We start from the raw sequence: 10,484 nt of genomic DNA, 5'->3' as shown, positions 1-10,484 counted from the left end.
AACTCTGTAACCACAATCATATCTAGCATTATTTCAGTGAATCAATGAAGCAATAATGGGGCACATGGCTTTATTATTTGTCTGTGCCTCCTTGCTATGGATATTAAGTACGATAAATATGTGCGTCTGAAAATTCAATATTTCTGGTTGCTTCACTTGTGTGTGAAGACCCCTAACATGTAGGGACATGCAGTTTTGCTGAGGCTCAGACACAAGTGGCACTGCCCGGCTGGGCATGGTTGAGTGAGTATGGATGAGAGCTGACCACCCAGCTTATCAAAGCGGCTCTGTTTCTCGGCAGGTGGCCTCATAGGCAGAAACCTGTGGGAAACACCTTTTTTAAAAAACCTGTTTCTTTGTGAAAATTGCCTCCCAAAAAAGCCACTTGCTTACACAGGTAATAGAAGTAATGAAAATGTCTGCCCAGGCGTGGTGGCTCACACCTGTAATCCCAGTACTTTGGGAGGCTGAGGTGGGTGGATCACTAGGTCAGGAGTTTGAGACCAGCCTGCCCAACATGGTGAAACCCCGTCTCTACTAAAAATACAAAAATTAGCTGGGCATGGTGGCGGGCGCCTATAATCCCAGCTACTCAGGAGGCTGAGGCAGGAGAATCGCTTGAACCTGGGAGGCAGAGGTTGCAGTGAGCCAAGATGGCGCCATTGCACTCCAGCCTGGGCAACAAGAGCAAAATTCAGTCTCAAAAAAAAAAAAAAAAAAAAAGAAGTCATGAAAATGTGAAGAGATCTAAGAAAGTGAGAAATTGTAAATTGGGGTAAAGACTGGAATTTTTATCTCAATGATAGTTCATCTCTATGAATCCAGCATAAATGCAGACATTTCTTAAAAGACTGGAGATATGATTTCAGGAAATGTTTCCAGCCAGCTCAAACATTTCTCACACAGTAAGATATAAAACTTAAGTGAAAGTAGGAATGGCAGATAACTTGTGGTAAGAGAATACAAACAGGAAGCAGCAGCCTCTCAAAGTAAATATTACTGAGTCAGGCCTAGAAGACCTGGGGAAGTATTTACGTATCATCTAATTGGAAGATTTACAAAGCTCTCTGGTGTCTTTGGTAGAGGTCAAGAAAGGGTCAGCTCTCCTTCCTGCAAGCAGGCCAGTGGGATCACTGCACAGCAGCCTCCCTCTCCTTTCAGGATCCCTCATCTAACCCCACACCAGTGGATTTTAGGGGTTGAAAGATTCTGGGTCAGGCACGGTGGCTGATGTCTGTAATCCCAGCACTTTAGGAGGCTGAGGCAGGAGGATTACTTGAGCCCAGGAGTTCAAGATCAGCCTGGGCAACATGGCAAGACCTCGTCTCTATAAAATTTTTTTTAAAAACTTAGCCAGGCATGGTGGTGTGAGCCTGTGGCCCCATTTACTCAGGAGGCTGAGGTGGGAGGATTGCTTGAACCTGGGAGGTTAAGGCTGCAGTAAGCCAAGATGGCACCACTACCCTCCAGCTTGGGTGACAGAGTGAGACCCTCTCTAAAAAATAAATAAAAACTCTGGGGCCGGGCGCAGTGGCTCACGACTGAAATCCCAACACTTTGGGAGGCCAAGGTAGGTAGTTCATGATGTCAGGAGTTCAAGACCAGCCTGGCCAACATGGTGAAACCCCATCTCCACTAAAAATACAAAAATGAGTTGGGCATGGTGGCACTTGCCTGTAATCCCAGCTGCTCAGGAGGCTGAGGCAGAAGAATCGCTTGAATCCGGAAGGCAAAGGTTATAGTCAGCTGAGATCATGCCATTGCACTTCAGCCTGGGTGACAGAGCGAGACTCCATCTCAAAAAATAAATAAATAAATAAATAAATAAATAAATAAATAAATAACGGCTCTGAACTCCCCAGAACAAGGTTGTCTTGTGGGTAAGATGAGATGTGGGGGTGGGGTTGGTAAAAGCAGTCAGCATGCCAAGCATAGAGCCCCTCTCCAACACAGAAGTCTTCAGACTCATCTTCCAAGACCTCATCTTCTCTCTCTATAGATATTATCTAGTGCTGCATGCATATCCTCCCCTCCATTCCTACTTGATTTATTATTTTACTCTTGTTTAATGATATCCAGACTTATATATCTTTTCTTGTAACTATCAAAGTCCCTTTGGATATAAGTTTGGTGTATATAAATAACAATAGTGGTTACCAAGTATTGACTGTAATATACCAAACAATGTATATACATTGTCTTTTATCTTCACAATGCTTGGAAATAGAATTTACAAGAAACAGAGGCACAGCAAAGGGAGGCAACTCATTCACCTTCTCACAGCTAGTAACAGGTGGACTCAGGGTTCAAGCCCAAGTAGGAAGGAACCTATGTCGGACTCGTTCTGTTCCTAAGTTGTCTCTAATGGTGTGTATCTCGTTCATATTCCTTTCTCACCTACTACCAGTTAGGCAGTTTTACAAAAGCTGTTTCCTAAGCTGAGCTAAAGGAAGGTTAACTACAAACACACATGTGTGCACACACACACATACACCCTTTATTCAGCCAGATTACTTCATCCTTCCAACCAAAGGTTTACCATGGACACTGGCATGGTAAACATGTCAGCCATGGTCCCTGATTTCCTGGAGCTTCTATTTTCACTCCTGCTAATCCCCAGGTATGTCTTAAAACGATACCTTCTTTAGTAGGCATTCCTTGTCACCCCAGACTAAATTAACTGACCTCATTATACACCACCATGCTTTTCTTTCATAATACCCAACACCCTGTAATTACTTGTTCAATGTCTTTCTTCTTGGGCCGGGCTCGATGGCTCATGCCTATAATCCCTGCACTTTGGGAGGCCAAGGTGGGTGGATCACCTGAGGTCATGAGTTCAACACCAGCCTGGCCAACATGGTGAAACCCCCATCTCTACTAAAAATACAAAAAATTAGCCAGGAGTGGTGGCAGGCTCCTGTAATCCCAGCTACTCAAGAGGCCTGAGGCAAGATAATTGCTTGAACTTGGGAGATAGAGGTCGCAGTGAGTCGAGATCACGCCACTGCACTCCAGCCTGGGCAACAAGAGCAAAACTCCGTCTCAAAAAAAAAAAAAAAAAAAGTCTTCTCATTGTCCTGTGACCTCCATGGGGATGAGACAGGCTGTCCTGTTTGCTGCTATAGCCAGTGTCTTGTGAAGCACGTGGCACCTAAGAGAAAATTAATAAATGTTTTTTGAATGAATGGATGTGAACAAGCAGGGGGAACAGACTTTCTCAAAGGTTAGGGAAGATGGTGCAGGATTGGTGACTAACCCATATGTAGCTGATATCAGTTTCTGTGCCACAAAGTTCTAACCTCTGCTTGATAGGAACCAGCAGCCTCTGAGTTTAAGCCTCCCTCCATTCCACACACATTCCAGTGTCTGCTTTGCTAATGAGCTCTGCCAGGCTCAGCCCAGGAGCTGTACCAGCGAGAGGCAGCCTGCCCTGTGGAAGGGAAAGGACTAATTAATCCTAAATGTCACATTGGTCTCATAGCTCTTGGCCTTTGCACGCACACCCAATCTGGGTATCTCTTTAATCACAATCTCTAGCCCCGGATTGAACCTTGAGAGGGCCAACAATACCTGGAACGAATGACCACATCCCCGCTCCACCCCTCACTGTGTTGGGGTTACCTGGAGACAGTGGCTTTCCCACTGTACTCTGTATGAGGAGGTCACACACCTGGGAATAAGAGTGGTCTCTGAAAGAGATGGTCATTCAAGTATTAGGCAGGCACAGGTGAGGTGGGTCATCAGATAGGGACCTGGAACTCAGAAAAGAGCCTTTCACAGGAGGGGTGGGAACCTCCATGCATCTCTAACCTTCTCTATTCAGACTCAGAGAGTCGCTATGGGAGGGAACCAGGAAGGAGCAACTCCTGCAGTTGCCTTCGATGACTCAGATTCTGGTTACCTGCTGCTCAATCCTTCACTTTCTCTTTTCTTAGCTCTTGGTCTTTAGGGAAGTCCTGTTTTAACAAGACTGTTCCAGGTGTCTGCAGTGCTGATGGCCTCAGCTGTACTTGTTCATAGACAAAAAGGGACAGAAAATCCTCTGGGGACATGGCAGGGCTGCAACGTCCAGCTTCTGCTCCCCAGGGAGATGCTGATGCTCCCATCGCAAAAGATGTACCCCTTATTTTGTTACAGGAGGCTGCTGTTTCTTTGCAGCACCTTTTTGGTTGTTTTTGAGATGGGGTCTCATTCTGTTGCCCAGGCTGGAGTACAGTGGCATGATCATGGCTCACTGCAGCCTCAAAACCCTGGAGCAGTCCTCCCACCTCAGCCTCCCAAGTAGCTGGGACTACAGGTGCTCACCAACACACCTGGCTAATTTTTGTGTTTTTTGTAGAGATGGGGGTACACCATGTGGCCCAGGCTGGTCTCAAACTCCTAGGCTCAAGTAATCTGCCTGCCTCAGCCTCCCACAGTGCTGGGATTACAGGCATGGGCCACCGAGCTCAGCCTTTTGGCAGCATCTACACAAGCTGCGAAAGGCCTCAGATTCTAGGCCTCAGATGGAGTGCACCAAAGTGGCATGAGACTCAGCTCTGCAGATTTTTTCCCTGGGGCTTAGAGCTGTTCCGCTCTTCACAGACCCCAGCCTGGGCCAGATGGCATAACCCCATCTCTACAAAGAAATACAAAAATTAACCAGGTGTGTTGGTGAGCACCTGTAGTCCCAGCTACTTGGGAGGCTGAGGTGGGAGGATTGCTTCTGTCTTGGGAGTCTGGGGACCTTGCCAGAGGAAGATCACCACCTGGCAGGCAAAGGGATTCCTACCACAACCCCAAGGTCAGGAATCTGGTCCACAAACTGCTTTTCATCCCAAGACCTCAGGCTCAAAGTCGAAGTTCCCCTCTTCTGTGTTGTGCAGCACCACCCCCACCACTCTGCCACTAACCCAGGGCACTTTTCTAGTTTCTTCGTGAATTAGATCTCCCTTTGTCTGATCTGAAAGAAAAGGACCCTAATAACAAGCCAGAACTCCTCCCAGCACAATCTCTGGGATTAAGAACATTGGTACTTACTTTGTTCATGTGTGAATAATCCATATTCTCCAGCCTCTTTTCTGTCTCCTTTGTGCACACACTTTCTCACTTTCCAATAGATAACATCTATCTTCCCTCAGTCTGCAGCTGAAACTCTGTGACCGCTGGGGGCAGGCCCCGTTCTCTTCGGCTCTCACTCTGGGCCCCAAGATTAGTGCTCTGGGGCGGGCGCTGTGGCTCATACCTGTAATCCCAGCAGTCTGGGAGGCTGGGTCTGGTGGATCACTTGAGGCCAGGAGTTCGAGACCAGCCTGGCCAACATTGTGAAACCCTGTCTCTACTAAAAATACGAAAATTGCCAGGCAAGGTGGCACATGCCTGTAATCTCAGCCACTCAAGCAGAAGAATTGCTTAAACCTGGGAGGCAGAGGTTGCAGTGAGCCAAGATCATGCCACTGCACTCCATCCAGCCTGGGCAACAGAGCAAGACTCTGTCTCAAAAAAAAAAAAAAATGCTGGGTGTGGTGGCTCACACCTGTAATCCCAACACTTTGGGAGGCCGAGGGGGGTGGATTACCTGAGGCCAGGAGTTCCAGACCAGCCTGGCCAATATGGTGAAACCCCGTCTCCACTAAAAATACAAAAATTAACCAGGCTCAGTGGCAGATGTCTGTAATCCCAGCTACTCAGGAGGCTGAGGCAGGAGAATCACTTGAACCTGAGCAGCAAAGGTTGCAGTGAGCCCAGATGGCACCACTACACTCCAGTCTGGGTGACAAAGTGAGACTCTGTCTCAAAAAAAAACAAAAGACAGTGATGTGCTAGTAAACCAGCTTGTGGGGGAGATAGGGATCCCTGGTTGTAGCAGTTATCAGTTTCCATAGTGTAGACACTTCCTCCCATGACCAATTTCCAACCACTCACAGTTTAACAACCAGCTTGCAAATTTCCTGAATATTTAACACTCTCACTAGCAGGTCTGAGCTGGCTCCAGCACTCCACTGGTTCAGGGGAATCACTGGAGCTTCCCTGGGACCCAGGATGTCTCGACAAAATGAGTAACAGATCACATGGAAGTGAAGGGAAACAGGGTACCTCACACGTCATTTCTGCCCGCTGGCTCCCCTGGCTCAGGGTACTGGAAAGAGTAAGGACTTCAAAAAAGCTCTAGATTCAAGTCCTTGTGGGACTGCGAGTTTCAGCATCCAACTCTGCAAAATAGGATTGATAAAACCAACCCACAGGATTACTTTGAAGATAAAATTAGATACCTAGATTAAATGCCTAACAAATACATGAAGCAAGCTCTCAATATACATTTTCTTTTGCCCCCACCCTCTCCTAATTTTCTTGTAGTTCAAAGAATTCTTTTTCAAAGGACCCAGTAGGAGAAGCCCAAATGCAACACTGCCAAAGAGGGGACAGGTAAGTCTACCCAATCCACCCCAGTGTGAGCTTTAACTTTGGACCCCTGCAAGGTCTTTTCTGCTTCAAGACTCTCCTTTGTCCTCATTCCAAGAGGTGAGTTCATCAAAATTTTCTGGGGTTCATGCCATCTGGTTTCATTCTCCTCTGATATGGCAAGCTGCACCCAGAACCAGAAACCACACTCCAAAAAGGGAGCAGCATGTCAGGGCCAGAGCAAGGGCATTGGCTGCCCCAAGGCTGCCCTTTGTACAGGGCAGAGCACATAAAGCTTTCCGCATGCCCCAAATGCCTCCCACATCAAACCAGGTCCCATAATCAATGGTTACACAGAACACTCATGGGGATTTATGGTACAATTTTGCAGCAGGAGGTTGTGGTCAGAGTTTTAGAAGAACTTTCCAACTATAAAACCACCCTAGAAGGAAGTGGAATCTTTGACTCTGTGGCTGGAGTGGGGGAGGAGTCAGAAGCAGAAGGGACACGAGGCTCCCTAGATTTGAGTTTTGCTGCTCACAAACAATGAAATGATTGGGATCATATAACAGAGACAGCAAATGAAACTTTGGAGACATATGGTTTCTTTTTATTTTTATATTTATATTTTATTTATTTATTTATTTATCATTATTATTATTATTATTATTATTATTACTATTTAGATGGAGTCTAACTCTTTTGCCCAGGCTGGAGTGAAGTGGCATGATCTCGGCTTACTGCAACCTCTGCCCCCGGGTTCAAGCGATTCCCTGCCTCAGTCTCCCGAGTAGCTGGGGTTACAGGCACATGCCACCATGCCCAGCTAATTTTTGTATTTTTAGTAGAGACAGGGTTTCACCATGTGGCCAGGCTGGTCTTGAACTCCTGCCCTCAGGTGATTCACCCACCTCAGCTTCCCAAAGTGCTGGGATTACAGGCATGAGCCACCACCCCCGGCCTGAGAAATATGTTTTCTTGTGGCAAAGAGCTTTTGGTAACTCAGGAAAGTTTCAGAAACTTTGAAGTATTATACAAAAACTCTTTTTTTTTTTTTTTTGATTTAGATTAATTTTATTGACAAGGTTTATAAGAACAAATAAAATATTTAAAATCGAAGGCCAATTATTAGGTCTCATTTAGTTGCTTATTTTGTTCACTTCTATTTACCTTTCCCTAGTGTCTGAGTAACTATCAAACAAGTCAAACCTGTGAAAATACCTGTTAACATTCAACATATATATTTCTGTTCTATGATGCAAAGATATTTTTCAACACTTAATTGGTACATCAAATGTGTCATTCTGTCATAAGCAGTATGTTTTAAAATTCAGATTTAATAAACTGATTTAAGACAGTAAATTGAAAGACAAAATTAGTCTCATTCAGGAGTGGTCCATTATGTTGATCATCTAGAATCAACACTGATTAGACAAACTTTAAAAGCCAGAGCCCCAACTCATTAAATTTCTTTAATGTAAAAGTGTATTATTTTTGAGGCATACTTTGTCAGAGATATCCACGATTACTTGCACATTATATTCTGGCATTATAATCTGGTACTTTAATCGTAATCATGAAGGTGGCTAGGTTTCCGGTAAATATCAGCATTTTATATGGGCAAAAGCAGTTAATAAAAATCGGTTCATTTACTGTAAGCCAAATGTGCTTGTACTTAATCCCACCCTTTCCCAAAGTTTTGGAAGCTTTGATATGTTGATTTTTGGTCTGTCCTTAATATAAAACGTACCTACAGACACTTTTACAGAGTTAATACTAAAATTACAAATTGATGACACTTTCGAGCAAAGCAGGATAACTGTCTGTTCCTTCAGTGTTCCATCACTGAGCTGACCTTCGCTGCTCCATCATACTGTCTGGCTGAACACTGACATTCCATAGTCTACAACGGTAACGATACCTACCTATGTGAGTTTAAAAAGTGGTCTGCACAAAAGAAATAAAAAAACTTTATATACAACAAATTTTTTTAAAAAAATACAAAAATAACATCTGTCACTTTTGTCATGCTAACAATCTGACATATATACACATGCAGGAGAAAAGTTCCAATTCAGTCATCTAGACAACTATAGCTTGTATATTTTAATATGATGGACACACTGCTGCTGAATTTTCACACTGACAGAGATGTGTATTCAAAATATTTCATATACTAAATACTGCAATCTCTGTGTGTATAAATCCCAGTCATAATAGTTTTTGTTCTACTTGATTAAAAGTATGCCTTAAGCAAGCTAGTATTAAGCGCACTAAAAACCACGACAGTTCAAGAATCTTTGACCTTATATAAAGAAACCCAAAATGTACAAAATACAACTATAAAAGCAAGGAACAATTAATGCCATGCAAGATTTTAAACTAAAAATGGCATAGAAATGCAATTTAAAATAGCAAACTCAAATTCATGTAACACTCAAGATAAAAAGGTCAGCAGTAAGTTCTAATGTTGCTTAACAAGGATTTAGAAAAGGAAATACATTCTCTTTGCTGGTATAATGGTATAAATCAGATCTTTGAATCTATGGGAACGAGTCATCTTCTCTGTCCTCTATCTCAAGAAATTAGCTCTTTTACAGTTGTTTTTATGAAATCTTTTCTTTCAGTTAAATCATAAGTAGGATAATTTTCATAGACCTTTTTGCAAATCTGTTTCATTGTGACTTCTTCCAAGTTAGCACTGGCCAGTACTTTCTTTATTGTTTCCTTTAATTCTTCATCTGTAGGGGGTTTCTTCAACTTTTTAATTAAAGGTTCATCATCTGAACTATCCTCAGACTCACTTTCTTTTTTGGAACTGTTTTGATTCTTCTTGGTGGTGCTGCTATCTGCCTTCTTAACATTGGCACTTTTCACAGATTTTTTACTTTTAGAAGTAGCTTTCTGTTTAGGTTTTTCTCTTTTGGCTGTCTTTTTTGGTGGCTCCTCTTCACTTTCTTTATCTTCATCATCTGAAGACTCTTCCTTGTTTTTCTTTTCATCTTCATCACTACTAGATTCATCTGACAGAATTTCAGGACATTTGGTTCGCTTAGCCTTCCTTGCCATTCCAGAACTGTTCCGTTCCTTTTTACTGCCTTTGCTAGAAGTTTTTTTAGATTTTGGCAATGGTTTGCCAGAAGGCTTTGGATGCATTAAGAAATTCAAGATCCTCTTCACTAGTTCAGTATTTACACCTGATCTCTCCAAATCAAGAACCTCACAGATGCTCTTTAACATGGCATTTCTAAACTTTTTCAACATTTCTTCCTTCTTTTTATACTGGACACTTCCTTTTTCAAACGGAAAGCCACTGAACTGACCCACATTCTTCTTTAATGAGGACACAGTGACTGGCCTGTTGTAAAGCAGTTTGTGTAGATTTCTAAGTTCATCAGTTTTCTTCTTACTTAGAAAAAAATGTATCCTCTCAATTTCACAAAGTTTCTGCCCCTTTCCTTGTGCAATTGTAAATGGCTCTCTCTGTAAGGAAGAGACTTGCATTGTCAACCTCTCTACTTTCTTCTTTTCCCTCTTGCCTTCCACGATGAGACTCTTTTCTTTTTCCTCCTCTTCCTCCTCGTCGTCGTCCTCGTCCTCTTCCTCCTCGCTCTCCTCTCTGGAACCAGGCATTTCGGGTTCTTTCTCGGATGCGGGCTGGGCGGGGGTTCCCTCTCCCTCCGCAGCAGGGGCCGAGGCGGACATGCTGTGAACCGCGGATCCCGGCCGCCACGGGCCTGGCACGCGAGGGCACGAGGAGGTTCTGGGAGGCGGCCGCGGCCGACGCCGAGGAGAAGGCGCGCGGGCCGCTGTCTGGCGTGACGCTCGCTGCCGCGCGCTCGGCTCCCCAGAATCCAAAAACTCTTAATTAGAATTAGATGAGAAGGCGGGGAAAGTAGCTCATGCCTATAATCCCAATGCTTTGAGAGGCCGAGGCAGGCGGATCATGAGGTCAAGAGATCAAGACCATCCTGGCCAACGTGGTGAAACCCTGTCTCTACTAGAAGTACAAAAGTTAGCTGGGCATGGTGGTGCGTGCCTGTAGTCCCAGCTACTCTGGAGGCTGAGGCAGGAGAATCGCTTGAACCCAGGAGGTGGAG

At 44.3% G+C, this 10,484-nt stretch overlaps 1 pseudogene across 1 annotated transcript; it reads right to left on the bottom strand.

The window, feature by feature from the left end:
• Window positions 1–7,428: 7,428 nt before the first annotated feature.
• Window positions 7,429–10,239, bottom strand: LOC111527861 (annotated as a pseudogene). Its single transcript, XR_002726807.2, has one exon. The product of XR_002726807.2 is annotated as a protein DEK pseudogene (transcript).
• Between the last annotated feature and the right edge of the window lie 245 nt (window positions 10,240–10,484).

This window comes from Piliocolobus tephrosceles, chromosome 5 (assembly GCF_002776525.5).
Source record: "Piliocolobus tephrosceles isolate RC106 chromosome 5, ASM277652v3, whole genome shotgun sequence".
In the NCBI taxonomy this organism is placed as follows: Eukaryota; Metazoa; Chordata; class Mammalia; order Primates; family Cercopithecidae; genus Piliocolobus; species Piliocolobus tephrosceles.
The sequence above is the reverse complement of the archived record's forward strand: the minus strand, read 5'-3'. Positions and strand labels throughout refer to the sequence as shown.